The 27,200-nt window shown below is 39.9% G+C and overlaps 1 protein-coding gene and 1 long non-coding RNA gene across 3 annotated transcripts in view; one reads left to right on the plus strand and one right to left on the minus strand.

The window, feature by feature from the left end:
• HTR1F (5-hydroxytryptamine receptor 1F) overlaps nucleotides 1-27,200 on the minus strand; it is a 105,349-nt gene that overhangs the window by 43,951 nt on the left and 34,198 nt on the right. For both annotated transcript variants that reach the window (XM_032096775.1, XM_032096779.1), the window contains one exon: nucleotides 12,178-12,278. The gene's annotated coding sequence lies outside the window, so the exon portion shown is untranslated. The remainder of the gene's footprint in view (nucleotides 1-12,177; nucleotides 12,279-27,200) is intronic.
• On the plus strand, nucleotides 1,928-25,342 carry LOC116438159. Its single transcript, XR_004237613.1, has 6 exons — nucleotides 1,928-2,034; nucleotides 13,865-13,997; nucleotides 14,834-14,917; nucleotides 19,023-19,106; nucleotides 23,015-23,129; nucleotides 23,876-25,342. It is a non-coding gene; the product is annotated as an uncharacterized LOC116438159 (long non-coding RNA).

The following is a 27,200-nucleotide window of genomic DNA, read 5'->3' on the forward strand; positions in this document are numbered from 1 at the left end:
GCTTGACTGGTGCATTTGGTTTTGTAAAAGAGTCACCACAGAGCAAGCAAGGTCAAAACTGTCACTGCTTTAAATGAAAAGTAGGATTTCAAATAGATGGGGAGATTAACTTTGCCCTTTGAAAAGCAACTCTGTTTTTCAGGAATAAAATTCACCTCTGTAACTGCAAGAAGAAAATAATTATCACCAAGTTACTGATAAGAGCACTTCTGAAATGTGCATGCATTGGGACTGAGATGTTTAAAGTGTGCTTGAAATTTATCTTAATTATGGATCTAAGCTTGTAAGATGGTGAAAAATAGTATTTCTATTTAGTAGGAGTGGGTGGTGTTACCTATTAACATAAGTTTGAATTCACACAGTAACATTTAAAGTCTATTTATAAGTGAAAGACTAACAAACAGATGAGTGAATATAGGTCAGAGAGGGGAGTTAAAGAGAATGGGAATAATAACACCTCTGGCTACATGGGCTGATGAGGCACCACTGCTGCCAGGGAAAAAGGATCAGAAAAATAGCTTGGTGTCTAAGTAAACTGTGGCTACTTGCAGCAGAACAAAATACCAAACATTCTGACTGAGCTTTACAGCCCTGCAGACTGCCTGAGGAGCTTTGTGTTTCATCCCAGAGGCAGACATAGAGTGCTTATTATTCAAATACCCACCACTTATCCCTGATAATGCTCTCAAGGCATACCTGACTGAACTGTAAAAAACCCAATCTGGTCAAGTGCTGGTTTAATATGCACCGGCACTGGCTCACAAACCACCATGGATTGTTTTCATGAGCTACAATTTCACTGTCAAGATTGAATTAAGAAATATATCAGAGCCTTTGGAATAAACGGGGTGGTCAGGGGTGTTGAGCAAGTGGACTGTGGGACATGGCAGGGGCTTAAAAATTTGTGCACTGACCAAGTTGTCTTCCCAAAAGTGAAAAGGGACAGGATTGCTTAAAAAAGCCACCAAACCGTCCACCTTACCTATAATGCACATGGTGGTTTTACATCATCCTCATCACTGTGAGCCACATTATGTAGCTGGGATTTGATTGTATTAACCTACATATTGCAGTCTTGAAAATCCTGGGAAAAGGACACATTTTATGGCACTATAAAGTCATCATTTTTCTGCTACTGTATGAAGATTATTACATTCCCTGAAAATACACGACAGATTTAATCTGAAATAGCATGGTTTTTTTTTTTTTTTTTCTGTACAAGCAAGCTGTCTGGCAGGCAGCAGGAGATAAAGAGAATGTTTATTATTAAATTCTGGTGACTTATAGCAATATTTTTATAAATGCATATACACAGAAGCACTAAAAAAACCCCACAACCAAAAAATATTAAAGCTGACATGATGACTTTAAATAAAGTTCGGAAATAGTGAAGCCTGATGGGCAGCTAGACGTCATTCCCAAATACAAACTAATATAAATTAAGGAATGTTTCTCCTCTAAACCTCATGTGTTAAACCTAATCAGTATTTACTGTATTATCTCTGAATAGAATAAGGACAGTGCATTATCTGTTTCAGTAATGCAAAGTTAATTTTAGCTGTCAGAAGGTTGGAGTCAAAGACCTATAAAAGAATATATTTCCTGAGTAAAATCTAAAGGGAGATTTTAATTTGTTTCTGTTCCATTGCTTCTGAATAAATTGTTTTGAAGCAGATAATGAATTCATGTAAGTGCTAGTCTTCTGTTCTGGTCCTAAATTTTCTAAAAGCATTCTTAAGAAAGCTCCTTTTTCTCACTTCTAAAGTATAACCAAATACATTGGGTTTTTTTTCAGTGTTAAAATGCCTTTGTGAGGGCAGTTCAAGCAAGAGTTTTCAAAGTTCAAATTACCTTAAATAAAATTTATACAGTTGTGACAGAGTTGTTCAAAATTTTAAATATGTGTTTTACATATAATTTTCAGGGCTGTAACTATATTGGCTGTTCCCAGATGCTCATCACTGGGGAGGAGAATCCTAAACTTGGAGAAAGTTTATGAATTTTAATTTCCACTAGCAAAATGATTATTTAAAGGTAAGAATTTAGAACTGTTGAGAGATGAAATGTGCAAGCAAAAGCCTCTCCTGTATTTTTTCAGCTCACTATAATGCATATTCAGCTGCTGAGGCCCAAAGTTGCAAATTTGTCTTTTAGCTATGCAAGATAAATTACAGAGAACTTTCAGTGGAAACAAGGAAGGTACCTGCAAGCACGTTTTTAATAGCAACACACACGCCCTACTACCAAATTCATGAGATCCTGACTATGCAATTATTAAAACTGCATCACTGATTGCCACAGGATGCTGAAACAGCCAACAATAAAAACAGATTGAAAACAGATCACAGCATTCTCATGGATGAGGATCCACCACTGTTATTTAACATTAACCTCCATCCCAGGAACTCCTAAGCTATTTTGAGCAGGACTATTCCAGTGTGGCTGTATTTAGGAGGTATCACAAAGTGCATGTTTTTTGGGCCTTAGTGAAAAATGCCTGTGTAGTGACACGGATGATCTTATTGGTTTATAGCAGTGAATTATAAAGAACTCAACAGGGACAATGTTCTATTTAGTGCTGCGGGATTCTTGCATGCAAGCTGGAAAGCTTTTGCTGGATGGTTCATTGACTGAAAGAATTCCCCTAGCCCTGGAGAACCAGGCTGAAAAGTTTTCTTTTTCCTCATTGATTAGTTCTTGAAACAAACAAATGGTGTGGCTTGGGATGGTGTAAAACTGAACTCAGCAGACTTGTCTTAATGGGGGAAATGAAAAGCAAAGTGGCTGTTGGGGACTCAAAAGTGTCACCTGTGATTGTAATTGCAGAACTGTGACAAAGCAGCAGCTTCCCATTTAGTGATGGATTCTGGGCCCTGATGAGCCAGAGGGCTCAGTGACTTCCCTCCATCAGCACAATGATTTGTTTCACTTGCTGCTGCTGTAAGCTCTGCCTTTCTTCAGCTGAGAATAAATGAGGGCTGTGCTGTACCAGAGCTTGTAGCACACTGAGCTATAAAAGCTGTCACTAAACGCAAGTCTTTTGGTGTGTGAGTCTCATGAGGAAATGGGAGGGAGATAAAAGATTTGGCAAGTTAGCCCAGCACTTCAAAGTACAAAAAGCTTCAAGTTAGTTCGACTTGCTTAGGTTTTCCTCTATATGCCTTATTTTTTCCTAGCTAGATCCTAGGATAAGCTCAGGAACACAGACACTTCCCTGGGTTCCACAAAATTATGACTTTCTGTAGGATAACCTGTTAAATTTTGCCACTACCTCCTTCTGCCACTGGAGTATATAAGACAGCAAGAAATGTTCTTTCAATATTCTTCAGATTAGAAGGCTGATGTGTTTGAAACAGGCATGAGTATCCTCTGTGCTTCTGCTGTGCTGCACCCTCTGTTTGCAACACGAGTGACCATAGTCCAGCCACGCAGAACTAGCAGCAGCAGCAAAGGCCCCAGACCCCCAAACACAAACTCTCACTTTACCTTGCTCTCCTCTTGCAGAAAAAATGTGGAGGCAACAGGGTTCCTTCAGATCCATGCAAAGTTTGGTTTGTTCGGTTGTGGTTTTTTTTCCCCCTCTCTGCTTTCCAATAAGGACAGAAGCTGGTGAAGGCACAAAGCTGCCATTCTTGATGGAAAAGTTATTAAAAGCTGCAACCACAGCTTGCAGTCCCAGAGAGGGCTCTGCTGGCCCACCTGCTTTTTTTAGACCAAAGTGAGGTTGTTTTTGAAGAGTTGTGAGCCATCCTGGTTAACCTGCTTTGAGTCAATCCCTAGGGACAGCTGGCTACAGGAACATACGTGTGTTATGTATAGAATAAAACGGCTGCCTGTGGAAACATTCTTAGGGCTGCAAGATCACAACTGAAGGTGCATTTGAAGGGCAGCAGATAAAAACTAATAAATCCCTACCTATGTAGGCTTCAATTGCCTGGCATAACTTCAGCTTCAAGAGGGCTTTAGTTAAATTGTTACAATTTGTCTGGCTAAGAAAGACCACAAGCGTTTTCAAAACTACTTTTCCCCAAGACTTCACTTTGCCTATTCATACTGAAAGCACTCTAGCAAATGGACCACTTATTATTGTATTTTTGTTCAGTACAAGATGGGTTTCAAGGCACTCTTACAGTAGCACAGTTATGAGCAAATAACCACTCCAGGGTAATTCTATACAGACCTTCATATCCCCATTTTTGTACCTCAGATACATTCGCAGCTTTCTCAGTGCATCAATTAATTAAGCTAATCTGAGCCTATTTATGGCATATGTCTGCAGCTACCAAGTCATGGAACTGTTTTATCTCTTTGAAACATAAATTGCAAGTGTTGAAGGTTGGGGCTTATGTCTGTGTGTCTTAAAGGAATGAAAGAGATAGGAAAGAAAAAAGACCAAAATCAGCAATATCTTTGTGCTGGTGAGCAGGAACAGCTAAACTGTCAATTTTTTGCCTTTTCTTATTATGGGTCAGTTCAAAATCCATCTCTCTGAGCAGCAGCTCAGCATCTGGCAGTCAGCTGTGCTGCCGAATAGTCCATTTCTGTTGTTTTAAATAGCAGCCTGAATCCACAGCAGGTTTCTCAGCTGCTTCCTTCTTTTACATAATTGATCAGTGCAATGACTGCTAATGACTAAACTTTAGAAATCATTTTATGGAGGTGATGACCAAGATACCTGAAGATATGAAGTTCAAATATAGTTTTAATGTCTCCTCCTGGTTAAAGACAGAATTTTTGTGTTTTAGGATTGACTTTTTGTAAGCTGCAATAACAAAATGTAAACTGCCTAAACTGCCTACCTATGGAATTTGCCTTAATTTTAATCATATTTAAGAAAGCAATCTTCTGTTGGTTGGTTGTTTGTTTTTTTTTTTTTTTGTTATCCTGCTATCTGCTCTTTCAGATACAGCTAAAGGCATGATGTATGTTTTTGTTCAGCTTAGCAGTGTACTTATTTATAATTTAAAACCAAATCCTGTTCCAAAGGAAAGGAAATACTCTTCTCGAAACAGACCTGAGAGAACTGGACCTTTGTTTGTCTGGCCAAGTAAATAACAGCTCTCTGAATGAGCACAGGATTAAGTCTAAATTTCCAGCTTGGTGCTGGGCTAGGCAGAGATCTGATGGACACTATCTCAAAATTTCCACTCCAAAGCCCTGTTTCTCTACTGTTCTCTACTTTCTAAGCTAACCTTAACCAGCTGGTTGAAATTTCTGGCTGCCTTAGGTTATTTTCTTTACAGTGTAGGAAAAGAAGAAAGAAATATTTCCAGGAAATATACGTTATTTTCCAGCAGCTGTGTTTTTCAGAGGTAGAGAGAGAAAAGTTGTCTTGCCAATGTAAAATGTCTGTGAATATTTTTCTTGGCTGAGAAATTCTAGCTGTCTTTTATGACCTTGACATCTGACATGGGATGACCTTGCTGATGAGACACATGGCCTTGACATCTTTGTGGAAACTCAATTAAATCTGAGTAACAGACAAATAAAATCTTGCAGTGTGTACAGGCTTAGTACAGGCTTTATAGATTTTTGAGAAATGATTTCTGCAAAGAATGCCAGTGCTAAGTTTTGTTTACTCATAGGAAAACCACAATGCATTGTATTTCCATTCCATTTCCAGGCTATCATCTGTCTCTCAGGTGCTCCATCACCTCCAGCATGTCAGCTGCTGATTCCAGAGGATCCTGCTTTGTCAAACAACTCTTTGTTAGCCGATTAATCTTTGGAAGCTGCTCTGGGTTAGAGGCACATCAAGAAATCCTGTATTTAGAATAAGCAATATTTTCAATTGGCTGCCTTGTATTTTTCTCTACAGAAATATTGATTTTTCTTTCCAAGGACCTGAAAGACCCCAGGGGAAAAGTTTCTAACGACAGGCTCAGATAAAACCCAACACACTCTTTCAAGACAACATTTACATGCAAGCTTTGATTTTTATGGATTATAGCCCTTAGCTGTCATGGGAGACAAGGCTCACAACAGCACAGACCTTGTCAAAAACTCTTCAGCAAGGACTCTTAAAGCACACAACAGCTGTCACACAGAAGAGCCCATGGAATTTGCTGCTCACTAAAGATTGCCAGTGTTTCTTGAACAGACCACGCTACCTGTTCCCCTGCACTGGGGACATTGCAAAAGGTACTTGCATATTTTAATCTACCCTGTGAGTTAAAGCTTTTTCCCCCCTTTTTCTTCTCTGTGTTTCTGGTAAACTACTGTTCTTCCTGAAGTCACCAACTCCTGCTAATTGAGAAAGTTTCATGCACCTGCTTATATAAAGGGAAATGAAGCTTCGTCATTTTCTAAGTTTTTCAGCTTTTTTTAGTAGAATTCCTCTCACCTCCTTTTATGTGTCTGCCTAAGCTAAAAGCAATCTGTGCTAGACAGGTACTCTTTGACATTTTAGGCACCCTTTATGGGTAAGGAGTGAAGCAAATACTGGGGTGTGATTGTGCTGATCTATTTACACCAGATGCCTTGCACCTCATGAGTGTCTGTTTCTCTATTATTGTAAAGAGAAACTTGGAGTGATTGGTTCAAGATGTCTATCTTTGGTCAGTTGAATTCCAACCTTAGTTTGCAGCTACTAAGTGTTTAAGCTTTGACTGAGAATAAAGGATATTTGGCAATTTTCTTCTGGGAAGTTTGTGGGTGGTGTGATAGCAGGAATAGATTCTAATAGATTTTAATTGATCCTAATATAACATAGTCCTGGTATTTAGTGTCCTGAGAATCCCACATTTTTGAAAGGGAAAAAGATGTCTCTTCCCTCATTGAAGTGCAAGAGAAAAAAACCTTTAGTATTGTATCTTAGGTCCTGACTAAAATGCCAAATTTGAGCATTCATCTGCTGACCCTTTCAAAAGTAAATCTACTGAGTTTTGCTGTACCAACCCTATCTGCAATAATTGAGCTTAGTTTAATTCAACTAAACATGTTTAGGTGATGACAACACTGTGTTCAAAACAGGACACTAACTTATCAAATGTGTTGTAGTTACCATCATTTTTAGAAACACATTTTCAAAGTCTGAACATCCTCCTATTATTACAAGTGTATGTATTTTACTGAAGTAGCAGTAACTTGCTTTCTCTTATCTTAACTGGAAATGACCCTATTCGTTTGTAGCTAAAATTGTCCTCCCCAGAGTGCACTGGCTTCAGTAGAATTACAGCTTGCATGATTTTAGCTGATAGACTCTACTGCAGATACATAACCTAAAGAAGTAACATATTTCTGGCAATACATGATAAAAGAAGCACTTGGCAAAGGTCAGCTTTTCAGATGTCTTGTGGAAATCTCATTAAGTGCAATCTTCTGATAGGTCCTCTTCTTCTGCCTCAGTGTCTGTACCAATTGTCCTGAATTTCTGATTGAAGTTTGGCATCTCAGTGACTTTTTAACAAGTTAGAAGGTCCCAGTATAATTAAAATAACCTCAAAGTCAAATTTAGCAGGTGAGAATTTTGATAAAAATCTTTGATTTAACTGTATGAAAGTAAAACAATCTTTAAGTTATCAGTCCTTCTGTATGTAGCTAAGGCTGCTAAGATTTGAGTGAATGTCAGGCAAATTCCTAAATATTTGAACAAAAAAGCCCTGCTAAAGCTATTATTCTATATTAATGGGAGCAAATACTATGCCAAAATGAAACCCTTCTGCAAGCAGGGCCTATCTTCTTTTCAGTTTTCCATTTTAAATCCTAACTTTCCCTTCATTTCAGCTTCCCATTTTAAATCCTAAATTTCGTCTGCCATGATGACTTCTTGTTAAGCTGCCGTTAAAAGTCCAGGTCGGTGCACGTGTTAAAAGAGTGCAGGTACCGAGATCAGAAATAAAAGCAGATGGTCCAAAAGTTGTGATGAACTCTAGTTCAGTGCTGAGGCAAGACTACCAGCACTGTTGCTGCCTGCAAACTCCAGAAATTGTTTTAGTTGAGCCATCTATAAATAAGGAAACATTAATATTTATGTGGTGACTTTTTGTATGAACATCCAGCCAGTTTTCAGTTGACAGGCTGCTATAAAACAAAAAGATGGACAGCAGCAAAGAAGAAATAAAATAAATTTGTATATTAGATCTGAATCAGTTACAGAGTGAGATGACAAGCTCATGTCTCTGTCCTGCTGGAGGTGCTTCCACAGGAAAGCAGAATACTACATGACCTTGAGGTTTCTTTCAGAGCATATTTGCTCTCCTTACATGCACAGCAATATGTGAGCTTGGTATGCTGGCTCTTAAAATCTGCATTATATTCCCCTTTAGGAAGGACTAAGTTACAGAGAGTCTTGCTCATCTTTTAGAAGACTCTGTGTGCCTAAATTATTCTCCGACCTTGTGCTTGTTCAGGACGCTTGGTCCCAAATCCCAGCATTACAGAGATCCCTGCAGCATCTGCTGCTTTGGAAAGGTCTTGGATCGAGGTGGCTGCCAGGGGGCTGAGCAGTAAGGAACATATCAGCTCCAAAGAGCTAAGGTTGAGTTCTGTGGAGCACTGCAGGGGTTAAACTTGCTGGCATACTCTCTGCTCAGGTAGGACTTGTATCATGTGAGCTTTGGGTCAGCATGAGCCTGCAGGATGCTCAAACCACTCTTAGGTGAACTTCAATCACCTGTGTTGTACTGAACTGAGAAGAAAAGCCCTGCAAATTTGAAACCTAAAAGTATAGTTGGGGCAGCTGAAAGTCTGATGTGTCCCCAGTGGAGGCGTCACTCAGCGCGCATTCTTGTGGAGCACCCTCGGCCTAAGTCACAGAGAGTATCTCCCAAGATACCAAAGGAAAAAAATATGGAGTCTGTTCAAAGGCAAATAGATGGTAAATATTTACATGGATTAGAGAAGATGAAGTAGCCTACCAGATGCTGGAAGATGCAAGTACCTAATGTATGGGAGAAAAAAACAATGCAGGACTGTCTTGTGCTTCTGGAATACTACTGTCAGCGTATTCCAAGAATGGAGACTTCACAAGCCATCTGCTGTCCACTGACCCAGCTTCAGTCTCAGCCTTATTGAGGGATATGAAATATAGGAATAGTCTACCAATGTGCTGGTAATTTAAATGATAGATGCTGATAAGTACTTTTCTGCTTCCTGCCTAAGCTTTACTCAAAATCTTCCATTAAAACATATAATAGAGTACCTACACAGTTGCATTTTGATTTGCATCTATTGCCAACCTAGTACATCTTTCAGATAAGCCTTTCATGCATTGCTTTTAATAATAATGTCTTAAATTAAAAGGCTGCTTCCATCAGCATAATGAAGCAAGATAGCCAAGAAAATAGCTATGTGCCTGAGAACAGAAATTCATTAAAGTGAGAAAAAAATCAGTGAAACAGGGATGATAATGAGAAAAATATTGAGCCTCAAAGATGACAATACTGAGAGATTGCATTTAGGGCTTACTTACTGCATGGGAGGGGCTGTTTTCTCTTTCCAGAGATCTTGCTTTTTTATTTTTGTTTTTAATTCTTACAAATCACATAAAATTTTGGCAATGCTGATTATTTTTAAATTGCCACAGGCATACGGGATTTTACTAGCACAAAACCTGTGCCTGGTGGTGATATCAGGGATAATCCTTCATGCTACTTGTGCAAGTGTTAGTTTTAATGATTTCTCTTCTTCCAATACTGAGAAACATAAAACTTAATAATGACAAACACCAAAGCTGCTCAAAGAAGTCAATTTAATGTAATCAAGTTATTATGCTTTCTAATTACCCTCCTGGTCTCTATTTAAGTTGCAGATTGTGCTACCTATATTTAGGTTAGAAATGTGTTGTCCTTATAAAGTTCCTTTTTTTTTAAGAAATATTTGAAAAGGTGCTGAAAAATATTTTTACCTTCCCCAGAGTATAAGGAACTTGCATAGTGAGTGCCAATGAGGCTTGTGCTTGCCTTTGAATTGCATTCCCTCTTGCTCCCCCTCCCATCTTTATTTCTTTTCTTCAGCCAGTCAAGGCAGCATTAAACAAGAAAACCGGTACCCATCTGACTCCTCTCTGCCTGTCTGCTGAGCTGTGCTGCTGCTCCTGACAAGCTGTGGGCAGTCAGGGACACACAGAGGGTGTGCAGGAGGAGCTGACACCCTGCACACATCCAGCCTCAGTCAGGTGTCATAAACCTGCTCTCTGCTTCCTGTGACTGTGCAGAGACAAAAGGTTCTGCCTGGGACAGAATAACCCTTCGCTGCCAGAGCACAGGTGGTATGAAAGTGCTTTGTGTGACACAAGGTGTTAGAAAATGTTTGGCTCACTAACATGTGCTGTCAAGACCTGTTTTCTTCAAGCTGCCAGTCTGTCATTGTCTTTTGGAAACCAGCATGCAGCCAGGAAAACCATTTCCATCAGAACCAAAACCAGAAGCCCTGTTTATACTTCACTTTCGTTTTCTCTTACCAGGTAATTTCTCTCTCCAATGTCACCACAGTTATTATAGCAGAACTAAGGAACAGCCAAAATCTCCCTCTTGTTACATACAAAACAGTAACTGGAAGAGAGAAAATAGTTTTAAAAATGATAAGAGAAAAGGAAAGAGAAGCTTTCAACCCAAGCATTCCCAACATCCAAATCTGCTGACCTTTCCAGATACCGTAAGAAAGTCTTCCTCTTCTCTGTGTACAGATGCTATTTGGAGGAATTCCTGGCCCAAGTAAAGTCCAACTTACAAGTTTGAAACTGTACAAATCTGGGAACTTTGTGTTTCTGTGTATATTCTTCATGGCAGCAGCAAAGTCTTGTAAAGGCTGAAACTGGCCCCTATTCTGACCTCTTTTTCACTAAAATCTGTATGTTTTATTAGCATTATCATGAACCAACTGAGTGACTTTAGTCCATTTCACAGCTAACCAGTAACATTTTTATTTGTTCTGTTGTTGCAAGTGCAGCAACCTTGTCTTTGCCTCTTGCTGTAAGACACTTAAAGTGCAATTTGCTGTGTCTTTCAGAGCGGGGACACAATCCTGAGATGGTTGGGGTCAGAACGTGCATAGATATAGGTGACGGTAAGGAGCGCTGAACATGGGAAAACATCAGCCTTAAGGGTCTTTTTCTTTCTCTAGCAAAAAAAGCAATGAGATTAAATACCCCAGAAAGACTCTGAATGTCAAATGGTGGCACATGGCTCTGCTCTGTCTCAACATGTGGAATTTTCAGGTTCACTTATGAGCAATCATATTTCATGTTTATTTGCTCAGGCATGTAAATAATTGATGAAGATTTACTTTGTTTCTTTTTGTTTTATTATTCACGTCTCAAAATTAAATGACAATTTTTTCTCCTGATACTGTTGCAGGGAGTTTTACCCTTCTGCTTTTAAACATTTTTGTATTCAAACCAATTGTGCTTTCTGAAATGTTATCATTAAGCTGTTGTATTTGAATGACTACAGGAAACAAGGATTTTGGGTTTTCATCTTTGTTGTTGAAAATCTACAATTAGGCTATGGAAAAAGTCACTTTGTAAAACCACACAAGGCAAAACCAGAAATAAAATCAAGCATATGGTGGCATAAAATGGCCACGGGCTAATACAAAAATTGAGAAAAGTCTTCTCACAAATATCTGTGGGCTTTTCATCTTCAAAATGTCTTGCAGAGGTTAAGTCTTTAAAATACATCTGTGCAATGAAGCGTTATATTGGCACCATTGGTTTTTTCCCCTCAGTTAAAGTAGATGTTGAGTGTTTAAATGTCCAAGGCTGTGGAGAAGGTCGCTCAGATCTAGGACTGCAGACTAAGCTTCTTCTGCAGTGCCTGAATTTCTCAGGCTGGGCTGGACATTCTTCATTTATTCAGTTCTCCTTCTTTCAGCCACTGCTCTCCTTTTCTCAAACTGATTATCCTCTTTGACATTTTTTCCCTGGCTGATCTTCAGCTTTCCACTGCACTGAGTGTGCTCAGATTGCTCTGTTAAGCCTGCAATAACCCCACAGGTTAACCCTCACCTGGCTGCATTTCCCTTCTCTCAACTGAGGCTTTTTGCAGTGCAGACTTTTCTCTCCTCCTGTACTACTTTAAGGAAAGGTCAGTCTGGCAGAGGTCAGCAAAACTCTGTATTCCGCCTGCTTTGCAGAATCCCTCTGGAAGACCCAAATCAATGAATTTGATCTCTAAAGCAGGTACATCACAAACACATGTGCAGAGTCTTTTTGTGTGAGGGTAAAAAACAACTCACCATCTCCTGTGTTAGGGATCACCTTGGAAAAGTTGCCTCTGGGAATAGGACTGGTAGCAGGAATTAAATTGCCCTTAGCAACACCAGATACTGCCAAAAACCTGCAAGAAAGCAAAAAACCATAATATAGGCTCTGTAAATGACAATGAATGATGTCTACTTCAGAGGAAGGAGAAGATTTTTCAGAAAGGTTTAATCTGTAATTTTCAGGATCTCTTCAAATAACTGGGAATGATTGTTTAAAAGCTTACAGGCCGGTACCAGGAACCACTCCCCCCCGCCCCCAACCAGATCTCGCAGAAGAGCATAGCTGGTGAGGATAGAAATACTTTGTAAGGAGCTAATGACCAGCAAGGGCCTTGCAGGATTGGACACTCCAGAAATCGACTCCACTTGAGGAACTCAAGGAGTTGACTTGTACTTTCCTGAAGATAAATGACCAGTTAAAGGAAAGGGGGAAGGAAGCCTGTGCTGTTTAGCCAAACCAGCAGTTTTAGTGTCTCATGCTTTTAGCACCTGAGTACATCTGTCAGGTGCTAATTGTGGACTCCCACTGACTGCAGCAGGAGCCCAGGGCACCTGGCATTTTGCAGTGTTTACCTGCTGTTATTAAGCTAAAGAGATAAACATGCCAGTGTATGTGATGTTTGAACTGCCACACATTGTTTCTTGCATTCTCACAACTTTAATATCTTTTTTTTTTCCAGTTAGCAGTGTCTAAAGAGGAAACACAATGCACAAGAATATGCACTGTGAAAAGTCTGCACTGTGAAGTGCAGAAATATATCATTCTACCGAGAGTAGGCTGATTTAATTTTAAATATAAAATCTTTAAATGGCTGATGTGCTGAAAATGTAGAAAATCAGATAACAAAAGCAGTTCTTGTTTCAAAGGAGAACAGCAGTCAGTGAGAAAAATGAACAAAAAGAAGACAAAGTGACAAAAGAAATAAGGAACTATCATTGATTTCCTCGGATGACAAAAGAAATAAGGAACTATCATTGATTTCCTCGGATGAAGAAGGATAAAACCTAATAATTTTTTCACACGTTATCAAATAACATGGTAATTTATCCAGAATATAATTATACTAACATGTGGCTGCTACTTGGTATCAGATGAGTTCCTCTAGCTCAGAGAGCTCTGGGGCAGGTTTTGAGGGTGGTTAGTGACCTGTTTGTTGGCATTATGGCCAACATCCCTGGAGGTGTTCAAGAAATGACTGGATGTGGCACTTAGTGCTGTGGATTAGTTGACAAGGTGGTGTTTGGTCAAAGGACTTGATGATCTTGGAGGTCTTTTCCAACCTTACCAATTCTATGATTCTGTGGGCTGGGCTAGGGTAGTAGGAGATGTGGCTTCTTGAGGTTGTCCGTGCAACTTTGGGAAGTCCTGGCCTCATAATTGTTAAAGAAAGGGTGAGAGCACCCAGCAAATCATGAGTTACAACATCAGTGCTGCATGTGTTGAAAAAACTTGGAAAAGTAAAAGCTCTTATACTTTTGTACCCACGCCACCGGTAGATGTTAAGACATTTTTCAAAAATTAAGTCTCCTGCTCAGTACAGAACATTAACCTTCAAAATGTAACTTATTGGCCGTAATAATAGAGTTTAAAAAGTAAAATGAGTGCCTGGGCTCTGTTTTTCCCTGCTCTCCTTTGTAATTCAGATTTCTCTCTCTCTAGGCAAGGCCAGAAAGGACAGAAGGCAGAGAGGCCAGCGTGACCTACTGTGGGAATATGCAGCACTCAGGACACAATGATCTACTTCCCTGTATCTCCTTAAGCATCCACCAGAGACCACCAGTAACTGATCAAGGTAGAGGCAGAGTGGCCCTTTTCTCTGGTTTTGTTTGGAAGTTGTTGGTGTAACCATTGCCTCCATCCTTTTCTTTTAACACACTCCTTCAGAAGGAAACTGCAGGAGTGCACAAGAGCCGGGATAATTTTAGGGTGATCTTAAAATACCTGGAAGGATTGGGTGGATGGAGGGGAAGATGGCTTTAGTTCCTATTTGAGATCTTGCACTTTCATTCCCAGGTAAGAAATTATAGGTGTCAGAACATCTACGCAGCACCTACGCACCTCAGAGATTTTATCTGGCTTTTCTAAACAAGTAAGAAGTCTCTGTTTCTTCACAAACTCAAGGTCCTTTTCATACATGCCTTACCCCTGCAGTCTATCCTTTTCCCATTCTTCTCCCTTTCAGCTTCTGCATCTTCACATTTTCATCTTCTCAAATGTGTTTGCAAGCACCCAGCGCTTTGCATTCAGGCCATCCCTAGTTGCATTCCCTTTTTCTCTCCTGGTCCTCTAATGCAAAAAGCAATATTTCTGAGATGTGTATGCTTATACAGTAGAGAATTTCATTGTTGGCACTGCCATCCAATGACTTCATTCTTGTCTGAATGGGGAGGGTGACCTCTGAAGGGGATCTGGAGGCCCCTGGGTGCTTAGATCACTATTTGCTCCTTATTATATGGTTTGGAGTGCTGCCAGGCACTCCTGTGCAAGCTGCCTACAAGCTCTTGCAAAGACCTTGTCTGGATGAGAAGGATGTGGGAGTCCTTGTTGATGATACAGCTGTATGGATGGAGCTGTTTTACCTCATCATTTATGATTATCATTTCATTATCATTACCTTATCACTTTCAGCTTAATTAAAATGTAAGTACCCTGGACCAAGGGGATCAGCACAGAAACTGAATAAACACCTCCAAGATGAATCCTACATAGCTGGTAAGCAATGTTCATACTGAATTATGCTTTCTTTTAACTTTCTAAGATCATCTGAAAAAAACCAGGTAATGTTCAATGAGCAACTGAGGCTGGATTTAGAGTAGTGATTCCTGTAAGCTCAGGAAAGAGATGAAAACATTACAAAACTGCAGAAATAAGGACTTTTTGAACTATTTATAGGTAATTTACAATTAGAGTAATTTTTGTTATGGTAGAACATCCCCACATAGGTGAAAAAATTGGGGAATTAGCCCAAGTCCTATGAACCCTCTGTTTTGTTTAATAAAGAGAAGCCAAGCTTTTAACAGATTAGCAGAGTTGTTTGGTACATATGAGGATTTAATATTTCTGAAAAAACACCAGACCTCTTTTTACCCAATATGAAATGATTTCACATCTGCTCAAAATCCCAGTAATCTCAGTTTCTGTGTGGCAGCAACTTCCTCTAGGAAGATAGTCCAGCAGAAGTAATTCTAGACCTGCTTCCATCTCTGAAGCGCATTTATTGTTCCATTGCTTCTCAAGCCTCAGGGTACTCATGCTTCAAGTCTGAATATTTATTGTGTCAGGTTGAAGTATGCCAGTAACTGAAAATCAGAACTATCAGTTCCAGCCCTCCTTTCCTAGCAAAGGCTTTGATATTATGAGGGCTTTGGTCTTGTGAAACACAATGGGAAAAATCTTGTGAAACGTGTGGAAGGCAAGCTTTTTTGGTGGTTAAAAATAGCATCTGCAGTAATTCCATGAGAAGACTAAAAGTGACTTTCCTACTTTGTGGAGGATGCTAAATAAGGCTTTTTAAAATGGTACCTTGTGCTAGGATAATTATGGGAGAAAACCAGCTTTCCATGAATCTAACAGCTGTTTTAAAAGCTCAGCTGGCAGCATCATTTCCTATCACGCAGAAGACCTAAGTTCAAGATCACACACAAATTTTTGTCTTCTCAAAAGCCAGCAGGAAGTGACGGTGGCATAAAGAAAATTAGAGTCTTACTGCAAAGGCAAGCAAAAATCTCTCTGTGATCCTGAGCTGAGTTTGTGTTTCCTGTACAAAAGTTGCAAGGAGTTAGAAGCAGATAGTACTCTCTGGAATGGCTTGACATCCATAGCTGGATGAGAATTCTCTGTTTCTTTAAATTTACAGTGGCTGCACTGGATGTTCCAGAAAATGATGGATCAGTGCAGTCCTATAAATCCCAAACACGTATGTGGTATATCTTCTCAGAAATAACTTACAAAACAGCCTTCCAGAGGAGAAGTCTGCAACAGTGACAGCACACTGACAGTGCAATAAAGAGGAATTCATTTTTTGGGCTGCAGGGGTTGACAATGGCCAGAGGGCAAATGCATAAAATGAGAAGAAGGAGCTGATGCTCAAATGTCAAAAACTCCGTGCCACAAGTGAAAAAAAGAGAAATCTGTTCAAAATATAGTTCCTCTGTATAGGAATGATGGTGATGATGTTAATGCTAACAATATTAATAACATTTATCTGAGCATGACAAACATTGCTGAGGATGAAGCATTATGTGACATCATCTGTGTATAAATAAATTATCCCTTTCCAGTGTTCATTGCCATGAAATTAAACAAAACCTTTGTGATCTAGAAAGTGGCAGCAAAATGAAGAGTTAAATATGTAGGATGGTTGGTTTTGTGAGTAATTCTTGTTGACAATTTTTAAGCTACTGCTCAATTCTAGAAACAAGTCTGATTGTTATCATTCTTTCTTTTATTACCTAAAGAGGATAATACCTACTCACAAGTGCAACTACTTCAGCATGAAATTTTGCAGGCATAAACTGCACCCTCAAACAAGATCTCAATCCTGCAAAGGAACAGGAATAAGCTGGGCAAAAGCTCAGTTGTTTTTCTGGAGTTATTTAGTTCTAAACAAACTTCCCTTGCAGTCAGTCTGTATTTCCTTTTTAGTTCTTCCTTCTTCAGTATTGAATGCTTTTGTAAGAAGGAAGGATTTTTGTTCTGTATTTTTCTCCCCCTGACATTTCCCATATGAAGTTACAATCCTCTGATGGCTTGTATGTAGAGGATTAAAAACATGTCATCACTAATTGCAGGCGAGGATTTAAAGCTGGGCTGGGCAGGAGAAGCATGAAGATGAGATTGCCTGGCCTGTCTTGATTCAGACTGTGGATGCTTTGTGCCTACCTCTGCTGCTCCAGGATGTTAGTCTACCTCCCACATCTGTCCTCATCTTATGGCAAGGGAAAATTGTTGGTTGTTGAACAGGATGAAAGACTGATTTCTTTATTTTACATTGCTCCTAAAGAGCCATTTCTACCATGAGGAATACATAAAGTTAGTTGGCTCATAAAGCACAGGGGAAGGTGAAGTTGCAAAGAGGAATCACTTCTAAACTCCAAAAGAAAAGTGCCAGATTACACTTGTGGAATTCTTTCTTTCCCCTCAACAAATTTTTTGTTGTTTCTATTAAACTGTAAACTGAGTACTGTCACTGTATCCTCACATACACCACACAAGTGCTTCCAGGGAGTGTGGAAGTAGCAATGGTGACATAAGGGAGCCCTCACCCTCTGTGCACATTCCCATTTCTTAATGTCAAACCTGTACCAGTTTGACTAATAAGGTTAAGGAATGACATAACTTAAGCAGAGTTACAGCAAAATTATGTCAGCGTGCATTCCCCTTTCTTTCTCTTCAGCATGAATCAATTATGAAACATAAATCAAAGTAATAGATACAATATTTATAACCATTTAGGCTCCCAGGCATTGATTAACCCTGACTGAGAGAACTTTTTCTCGTGAAAATGAATGTTACATCATAAAGAACCTGAAAGTTTCCGTCTAGGGCTGTGAACTACTTGGAAGGACACTTTACACTAGCCCCAGTGTTGTTTGGAAGGTTGAAGTCTGATGAGATAAGACACAGTAAGCAAGGCCAAGTAGTCAGAGTTGCTTTACACTTTTCTGTGTGGATCATTCCTCAGTGAGTCACACAGGTAGAGGAAAGAATTTAATGAAAATGCCCCTTTGCCTGCTTTAAAAAACAATTCTACGTTCTTCAGGCCTTACAATAAGGTCAAAAGTTCTAAAAAGTTCCAAAAGACTTCTAAAAGACTAAAAAGTTCCAAAAAGTGGTAAAGCTGAGCCAGAGTGAATTGAATTATCTTCAGACATCTAATGGAAACCGCAGAGTTTTGTCACAATTTTCAGGACTTGTCTGTCAAACCTTGACAGATCAGGAAACTGAAAAGTCTGGATTAAGACTGAAAATATAGCCTGAACTTCATTTTCAAGGAGAAAGTATGTTTATTTTAATTAATAAAGAAATATGCAGTAAAAATACCTCCTTCTCTGCCAATGAACTTGTAACCACAGTTCCACATCTCTGTCTGTCTCTCCCATGACAAATTTTGGGCTCTCATTTTGGGGATAAAAGTATCTTTTCCAAAGTCATTTGGAGAACAATCTGTTGCTTAGTTAAGGAAATAATGAAATCCCTCAGTCTTCTCAGAATTAAAGGCAAATAACATTTTTAGCTGTATTAATAGACTTGTTGATGTAACCTGCTGGTTCTTGGTCACCTAAGTTTATGATGTACACCAATATCTCCCTGTGAAAGCTGTGTTGCTAAAATGGATTACTTTTCTTGTAATTTAATCACTCAATCAGAGCACTTCTTGTGAGGAAAAAACAGGGATTAGCAGGCAGAGGAGAAGTTTGGGATTAAAAAATGTATGTGTTTTTTCTGGGCTGGTGTAAGACACTGTGTGCTGCCTCTCTCATAGAGCAATGTCTTACATATGAAAAGGTCATGTCTCTAGAGCAGGCAGCACTTCAGAAACATTGTTTTAGCAAAGTTATCATATGGCTCAAACTTTCCTGAAACAGTCACCCTCTTTTAATGTTTAGCTATGGGTGATTCAAGACTTGAAAGAGACAAAGTTCTTGGAAAATGAAAGGAAATCTTGCCATAAGCTTCATCAGTGGCTTGGCAACCCGCTGGGGGGCAGACAACTTTGGTGTTGGTTCATCTTTACTCTCAGAGTTTGGGGTTCTGGACACCACGTTGGCTTACAGAAACATGTTGAGACTATTAAACTCCTTTCTTCCTGATGCAGGTGCTGCTGCTGGAAGAGTTTTTTGGGAAGAGTTCCAGAGTGGAACACAGAAATGGTGATGGATACAGCTGGAGCCCACTAAAGGTACCGATTACGTTTTTCTTCCAGAGAAGTCCTGTTGACTTAACATAAATGGGGCCATGTTTATTTTATCCTTCACTATTGCTTTCAATTACAGTCAATTGAAGAATCTCAACTTTTACTCAGTATTTTCAAAACTGGCTGGTGTTTGTGATGCCCTAATGAGTGCAGCTCCAAAGGGTGCCACTGTCAGACATACCTTTTGAAACAGGTGTGTTTAATAGTGATATGCAGTCAAAGAATTGCTCTTCATTCTGCTAAATTACATTTTGTTTCAGCACTCCAATCTTTAAGCCATACCCAAAAGCTGGATCAGTTTAGGAAAATTCATTGGCAGCCTGGCTGAGATTACATCTCAAGCACATCATTTTTATATGCGGTTTTAAATCACTTCAAACTTTCTGCACGAACAGTGTTTTCTGTTGATGTATTTGAGAACACTGTAGAGAGGTTTGTAATTAAATGAGGAAAAAATAGGACTTCTTTTATGAAGAAATCAATTTTTAATGCCGTAGAAATAAAGGGAACTTTGAAAATACTGTGCACTCTTTATTTGGGCTTTGTACCTGAAAGTTGCACAAAAGTAATTGCATTTCTCTTTAAGAGACACTGGAGGGAGAAATAGCCAGCTTTCTTTTACATTGAGGGGAAAAAATGTATCAAATAGAGAGGCCACAGATTTAGGTAGAGATGTCTAGATTTTTCTAAAACATTTTCAGGGACAAGCTCTCCAAAGTCTTTTACTAAATTGTGAACTAAATTGTATCTTTCTATCCATTAAAAGTGCCCACACTTCACAGTTGGGTTTAGTTTTAAAATGATGTGTTAGGGCTCCGAAACCACACAGTTCAGTTTCTAGTACCAAATGTAGAAAATGCTCTTCTCTTCCTTGTCCTTTTCCAGCCCAGGGTGGCCAGCTGAGCCTGCTTTTGATTAAAGGTGAGGTACCAATATGATCCAGCATGGTAATTACTGTATTCCAGTGTAAGTCACAGACCATTGCTGGTATTATTTATTCTCAGACAAAAACATTCATTCACCCCTCTCCAACTGCAGGCTGCAAGGTCTTAATGGTTTGACTTTTGCTGTGAGTGAAATCACTTCATTTTTCGTTTGCTCCAGTTGCTGAGATAGCTGCACTATCTGTTGTCCATTCTCTGTGGAAAGATTTGAAATTTGCTAGTGCTCTCTTTCACTATGGATCAGAAACCAGATAAGTTTCCATTCCTAAGGATGGTCACTTGCACCTCATCCAGTTTCTCCAGGCTTAAATAAATGTACAAGTACATCAGATCAGTCTCTCTACAGAAATTTTCTTTTTTCCTTTGGGCAGTTGGTGGGCGTATCCGTGCACACTTGAGCCTATCTTGGCAAGTTCCAAGAAGAAATGGATGGTAGACTAAGGAGTTTATCAAATATCCTTTTTTTTTTGTGAAAAAGGTTTACTAGGTTTACTTCATTTTGTACAAAACCAGAGGCTAATGTGGAGTCTACAGAAGTCTACACATAAGCAAAAACCCCAAAATAGCCTCCAGCCCCACAACTTTTTCTCCTAGAACTGTTTAATGTGGGAAAAAGCTGAGTGCACAAAGCCGCTCCATCGCGAGCTAGTGAGTCACTGCCTTCAATCTGCGCCTCTTTGGTTCAGGCTGACATATTTGCAGCTGAACTTTTTAGGCTTGCCAGTTCTCTGGAGATGATGTATATTACAGAAAAGTTGGGAATTTTCAAGATACAGCTCATCAATTCACCATGCATAACACTTCTGAGAAACCGAGCATCTAACAATAAGGGGAGAGAGAGAGAGGGGGAGGTACTGATCTGACTACAAGACCTGCAGAAGTGCTTTCAGCTTGTTAGAAACTTTTAGGACCTAAAAGTTCTTAGTATTTAAGTACCTGTCTTGGAGAAGCTACAAGTAGCAACAATGGGTGAAAGTGCTTTTTTAAAGAAGTGAGTAAATCTGTTATTTTCTTAATGGAAAAAATCCATACAATCTGTCAAGAAGTGGTAGATGTTCCTCAAAGCAGAGAAGTACCAATGTCATGACATTTCCTGCCATATCCTACTAATGAATAAGACATCCAGTAGAATCCTAGAATGGCTTAGGATGGAGGAGATCTTAAAGATCCTCTAGTTCCAGACCCCCTGCCAGGGGCAAGGACAGAGAGTAAGCAAGGAGAGGTCAGAGAAAGACAAGAGGCTGAAATGAGGTGTGCAGTGGAGGGGATAAAGGTAGGCAAAGCTACTGTAATTAACTATACTTGAAACAGGATCTTTCACTCCTTTCCAGCACACAGAAAACAAATTTTTCATTGTCCTCAGCATCCCTTTACACTGCAAATGACAGGAATGCACAGGTAGAAGAAAGATCAGTCTTCAAAATCGGAACATTTTAAAATGGAAAAATGCTATTGATTTTAAGTACACAGTGTCCGTGCAGAAGACTAGATAATCAATTTTATACTGAAAATATGGAAGTGCCCACAGAGCATTTTTTGGGGGAGTAATAATAATTTTTCTTTTATATTTTTATGAGGATTCTATTGTGCTCACTCCACCATAAATTTTCCACTATTGTTTATAGACAGTTCAAGAACTTGAAGCCAAGGCTTGGTGCTGCAAAATTTCAGATAAAAGTTGTGAGGTAAGGAGGCAATGTGCAGAACATCTCAGAGTTTCATATTCAGATTCCCTCGGAGAAAAAACATCTCTAAGAAAAATGGGTGTATAATGAAAAGGCAGATAAGTGTTTCATCTCATTATTTTCCTATCCTCAACCTCAGGCTCATATCCTCCCCCTTGGCTTCTGAGGACAGAACTGCTGACTTGTCAATCATGAGTAATGCTTCCCTTTCCTAAAAACCCTTCTCCCACCTCTTAAAATAATTTCCAATGTTGGAGCAAAGCACAACATCAGCCAGAAGTGGTGAGGTCTAACCAAATGTCTCATTATCCCGACTGGAGAGTTAAGGCAGAGCTGCAAGCTCGGCTAGCCAGGAGGAAAATAGTCTTGAAATATCAAATGCACTAAGCAAGGAGATTGAAGCAGGAAAGATCCCAGGGTTTTTAGACAGACCCTGTTGTTCGAAGCCTCTTGTAGCCAGTGTGGCACCTGTCAAGACTCGAACACCTGGCTGTGTGTTTACAGAGATGTGCAAGCTGATAGTCGCCGTTGTTGTATCTCACTTTGTGTGATGCAAAGGAGGGCTGGAACTGGCCCCAGGGTGCCTCCTGTGAAGACTGTGACTGCCCTGAGACTGCTCCTAGCAGCTGCTGTCACCTGCATCCCTGGCAGCATCCGATCTGCTTGTGGGGACTGGAACGTGAAGTAGGCTTGGAAAAATGCACCCATGGCTGCTCTTCTTTGCTTGGGAAGGAGTGACGTGAGCCAAGGTTGTTTTCTGCCCTACTGGGCTTGTTCTCAAGCTACTTTTCCAGGGTAAGAGACAAAGGAAAGAGGGCACAGCAATTCCACAGCGGTGATGTCTAAAGATTTTTAGTTTTTTCATATATTTGTAGCTTTGTAGATTTTTAATATATAGTTGTATGGTTTCTAGTAGTTTTTCTGCCCTTTCTCACATTTTAGAATAATAAGCTAACCCTTTCTAATGTATTCTTGAAATTGTTTAGTCTTATTCTTAAGAAAAGAACTTAAGAGACAATAACAAGAAATAGGGCAAAGAAGCCCCTGGACCATCTCCAAGGGGCTGACCCAAGGGTGGGTTACTGGGACAACTGATCTCCTATTGGATGTATCTGCTAGATATACTAATTGATTAACCCTACAAAATAGTAGAAATCCTTTATCACACATAGCTGTATTTGTGCACCTGAAAGCTTCCATTAAAAGACTGCTTTTTATCTTACCACTTTAGCACCATTGCAAGGTTTTTCCTTTTTGTTTTTAGGCAGCAATGGAACAGTGTTGGACAGGAGAGGGGGATTTTGCTAGCCCTCCGCTTAACCATGACCTTCAGGGCATGGAGAATTCCACAGAAGAAAAGTTTGGATGAGCAGTACCAGGTATGAGGCAAACGGCTCATAAATAGCCATGGTCTGCATGGATGTGGCTGATGCTGGTACTAGGGTTATGACTTGTGCTCAAAGAGCCTAAGGAATTAGATTTATTCCTAATTACTACAGGATCCACGTGGCTAGTTGAAGAGAGAGGATTTCTGCTGTGGGAAAGGTCTCTGTAGTCATTAATACCTGGTTTAGTACTGGGAACAGTAAAAGTTGAGACAGAACATGCTCAAGGTGTATCAGTGGTGGAGACACAGCTGAAATCTTTGATCTCAATGATGAGGACCTGGTCTGGCCAAGATTTGGGACAGGGAGTCAGAGGGAAGTGTAGCTGTAGAGCAGGGAGGAAGGCAGAGTGGGGAGAGTCACATTTGCTGCTCTGGCTGTTTTATGGGAAATAGGAGGGAGGAGAGTGACTCCCTGCACATTGAGACTCTGCACTGCTGGAGCAGCCAAATAGAATACGTGGGGGTCCAGCACTGGCAGACTTGGAAGATGAACATATGATTTGTAATGCCCAAATAGTGAATGCCTATAGCTGATGCTGGTCTGAAGAGTAAGATTTATTGCTGGTTGGTGCAGGACCTTTAGGACTTCTGCTGACAAAACACACCAGCATATGGAGGCTTTTGAAAGAGGAAGATGTTGCTGAACTCTGGTGAAAGTTGCATTTCAGGCAAAGATTACAGTTAAGGAGCTTGGCAATGAGAATTCAATAATTATGTTTATTTTTTCCCTCCTAACAGGTTTGCTTGGCAGATTAAGGGAAGGATTGATGATAAAATAGAGCAGGTGGCTCCAGATGTGCCAGAAAGATTGGGAGGAGGGTAGGTACAAGCAAGGTGAATACTGGATGCTGACAGTAGGAGCAAGGTTCAAGGGAGGCTGCTCAGAGTGAGGGGAACAAACGTGAGTGGAAGAAGGAAAGGGGAGGGAGAAAGCGTGAAGGAAGAGACAAAAAGCCAAAGGCAATTTCCTAAGACTTCTTTCTTCATCTCTGTCCTCCTCCTTGTCTTCTGGGTACCCCCTGACTTAACCCATGCTCGCTCAAAAATTGAGGGAAAAACTGAACGCTACAGCTTTCCTTTATATTCACAGTAAATGATTTAATGCCTGATTAAGTGACATGGCCAGCTTCAGCATCCAGAGATCAGTGCAGCTTCTTCACCTCTTTTTCTCCTGCTTGTTAGCAGAAGGCAGGACACAGCTAATTTTTTTTTAGAGGATGTTTTTGTTCTGAGTATTTTAAGTAAATATTTTTATATAGTGTGTCTTAAAATTTCTGGATATTGGTCCTCATCATTCACAAGCACAGGAATAGTAAGTTAAAAAGTATCAGCTGCTGTAGATCATGAAAAAAATGCATAACAGGGTATTAGATGTATCCATATCTATATATATATTTGCATATGAGTGAAGGACTGGAACACCAAGAGTCTCCAGCTCTCAATAAAAGCAGAGCTGCTTCTGGGTTGAATAAAAGGAGAAGCAGGATACTGACTGTGAGGGTGCCATGATACTGTAACCTGAAAACTAATTAAGGAAAGAACAGATTTTAAATAACATTTGGATGCAACAGCAGGAAATACGAGGAACAGGTGTTTAACAAGATTTCTTTTGACTGTTTAACCTCTTTGCTAATGCTGAAAAACCCAAACTCTGTCAGACTTCAGCTTTTCCTCGTTTCAGTAGCTGTCCTTTTGGCTAGTTCATGACTCAGAGCATTTATTCTGCTGTTAGCTTGTCTCTAGAGATCTGGGTGTCCACCATGAAGCGTTTTTGATTTCCAATTGTTGCTTTCCCTTCAGTAAGTGATAGGATTACATGGCTGCAAATAAGGCCCCGCGTTTCTGACTCTGCTCTGTGGGTTCACGACAGCATCTGCAGGAGAGATCACCTCCCAGAACTGGGTGGAATTTGTTGCCTAACACCTAGAAACCAGGGAAGGCTTTTCTTTGTGATCACTATAAAATACAAAAGCACAAATAAGTGTTTTTCAGTGTTTCAGGTGTTGGTATAGTCTGGAGGGATATCTGTTGATAGAATAGGTCTCTGACACCCTGCTGAGTGACTGGGATTACATAACACTGAAGTGGCTTTACATCTCTTAAGAAGCTCCTTGTTTAAATGACCTTCAAGCAATGAGCTCTTTCTCTCTAGCATTTTATATTCTGATTTTGCACCGTTTCTTGGATTTAGAAAATGAAAATAGACTCAAGTCATGCCTGCTTTAACAGTCACCTTTTAATGGTGTAAGTGTTTACTTCCATCATGATTTTAAAAAGTTTCTTCCTGAATTTCTTTTATAAAGTGTTTGAAGTGAAGAAATTGCTAGAAGAGTATCTCTGTAAAAGCATGCTTTCTTTAGGGATGGGGTTTCAGCAGCTTTAGACAATAGACAGAGTCAGTATTTGATGTCAGATTTTGCCTGCGTGAACTCCCACCCCCACTCTCCTCCTACACACATTTAGACCTCTACATGGCAGGGGCATGCATCTCTAGCTCTTTAGGCTCATTTTCAGAAATTGATTCCATTAGCTGCTGCTTCTTTTTGTTATTTTTCCCTTTCATCTTCCTCATTACTTTCCACACAGCATGCAGTCCAACCTGCTGGCTGATGTTCTTCTTCCAAATCAGTGGGTTTGACACTAGAATCTTCTACAAATAAACTGATCCATCTTCTCACCCCATTCCTCCAGTGTATGTATATATGAGAACTGTCTTTCTCGTGACCCTTGCTCTCCTGTCCCTGAGCTGCCTCGCTATGCACAGAAGGGTTGGACTCCCTGCCGGGGCACTGAGGATATCAACACCCACTGTCACCTCTCACTTCGAGGGGTTTGGCTGCCCTGGCTTAGGGCTGTGACATTTGTTGTCAGCTCTTTGTTGCTTACTGGATGTTATCTCCAGGGCTGCTGGTGGCTCAAATTCCCCTACCAAAGATCCTGTCTAATCTCCGTCCCTATTGTTATCATCAGTTTTCATCTGTAGATTTTCCAGTTTCATTTTCCAGTTTCCTGTTTTTCTTTCCCCTGGTGACAAGAGCACTAAAGACACACAGCCTGCAGGGACCGTCCTGATCTCCAGGATGTGACTGCTGGAAGGGGAAGGAACATTTCTGAGCTGAAGGACCTATCAATAGATGTACCTAGCTCACAACTTCCCACAGATTCCCTAGCATGAACACATTTTTCAATCTTGAAGTTGAAAATAATCAGCAACACTTGGAAACAGAAGATCCATTGTGCAACATGACCCAAATTCTTGCAGTGGCACGTCTGAAATCAGTGTTTCAGGTTCCTTTTCTAAACTCCTGGGAAGGAAGAAAAGAACCAGGTTGGGTGCACCTGCAGGATGCAAGAGACTGCCTGTGTGGATACTGATGGCAGGGTGGGCTTGAGTGCTTAGATTCAACCCATTAAGGTTTAGTGTTTCTCACCCTAGAGAGTTGCTTCCTATACAATACTTCATATCTTATGATCTTAATTAATACTAATTGGTAGATGATTGCCTCTGAAAGTACTATTCTATGGAGAAAATGAATCTCTGATATTACAGTGAGTGATATTTGGGAGAAACCATAAGGCACTATAAGCCCTATGTAAATGATTAAATAGATCATCTTCCTCTGTTTTGATTTGTATCTATCTATATATTGTTTTCCTTGATAGTCTATATTGTAACTCCCACACCTGGGGAGTTTCATCACAGTTTTCAAACCAAAATCTGGGGCTAGATGAGATCACACTTTTGAAAACTGTAATGAAAAACCATTATTAAATAAAGGATATGGTTGTTTTCTTTTTCTTTTTTTCCCTGTTTGCTTTCCATCAGCATACTAATTCTGCTTTTATGTGGAATTCACTCCTCCATTTATATGGGTGATTTAATTTTTGGTCTATTCCTATTTTGAGAAGGAATCCTCCTGCATACATCCTCAAGATTCTCTTTCAGCAAAGACTGTGGTTATAGAAAAGTAAAAGCAGAGATCTTAGTAAACAAAATCAGAGGATGAATTAATGTTTAAAGCTGGCTGTGACACTGAACTTACAATTCACTTACTATTTTTGG

This window comes from Corvus moneduloides, chromosome 2 (genome assembly GCF_009650955.1).
Source record: "Corvus moneduloides isolate bCorMon1 chromosome 2, bCorMon1.pri, whole genome shotgun sequence".
Lineage (NCBI taxonomy): Eukaryota > Metazoa > Chordata > Aves > Passeriformes > Corvidae > Corvus > Corvus moneduloides.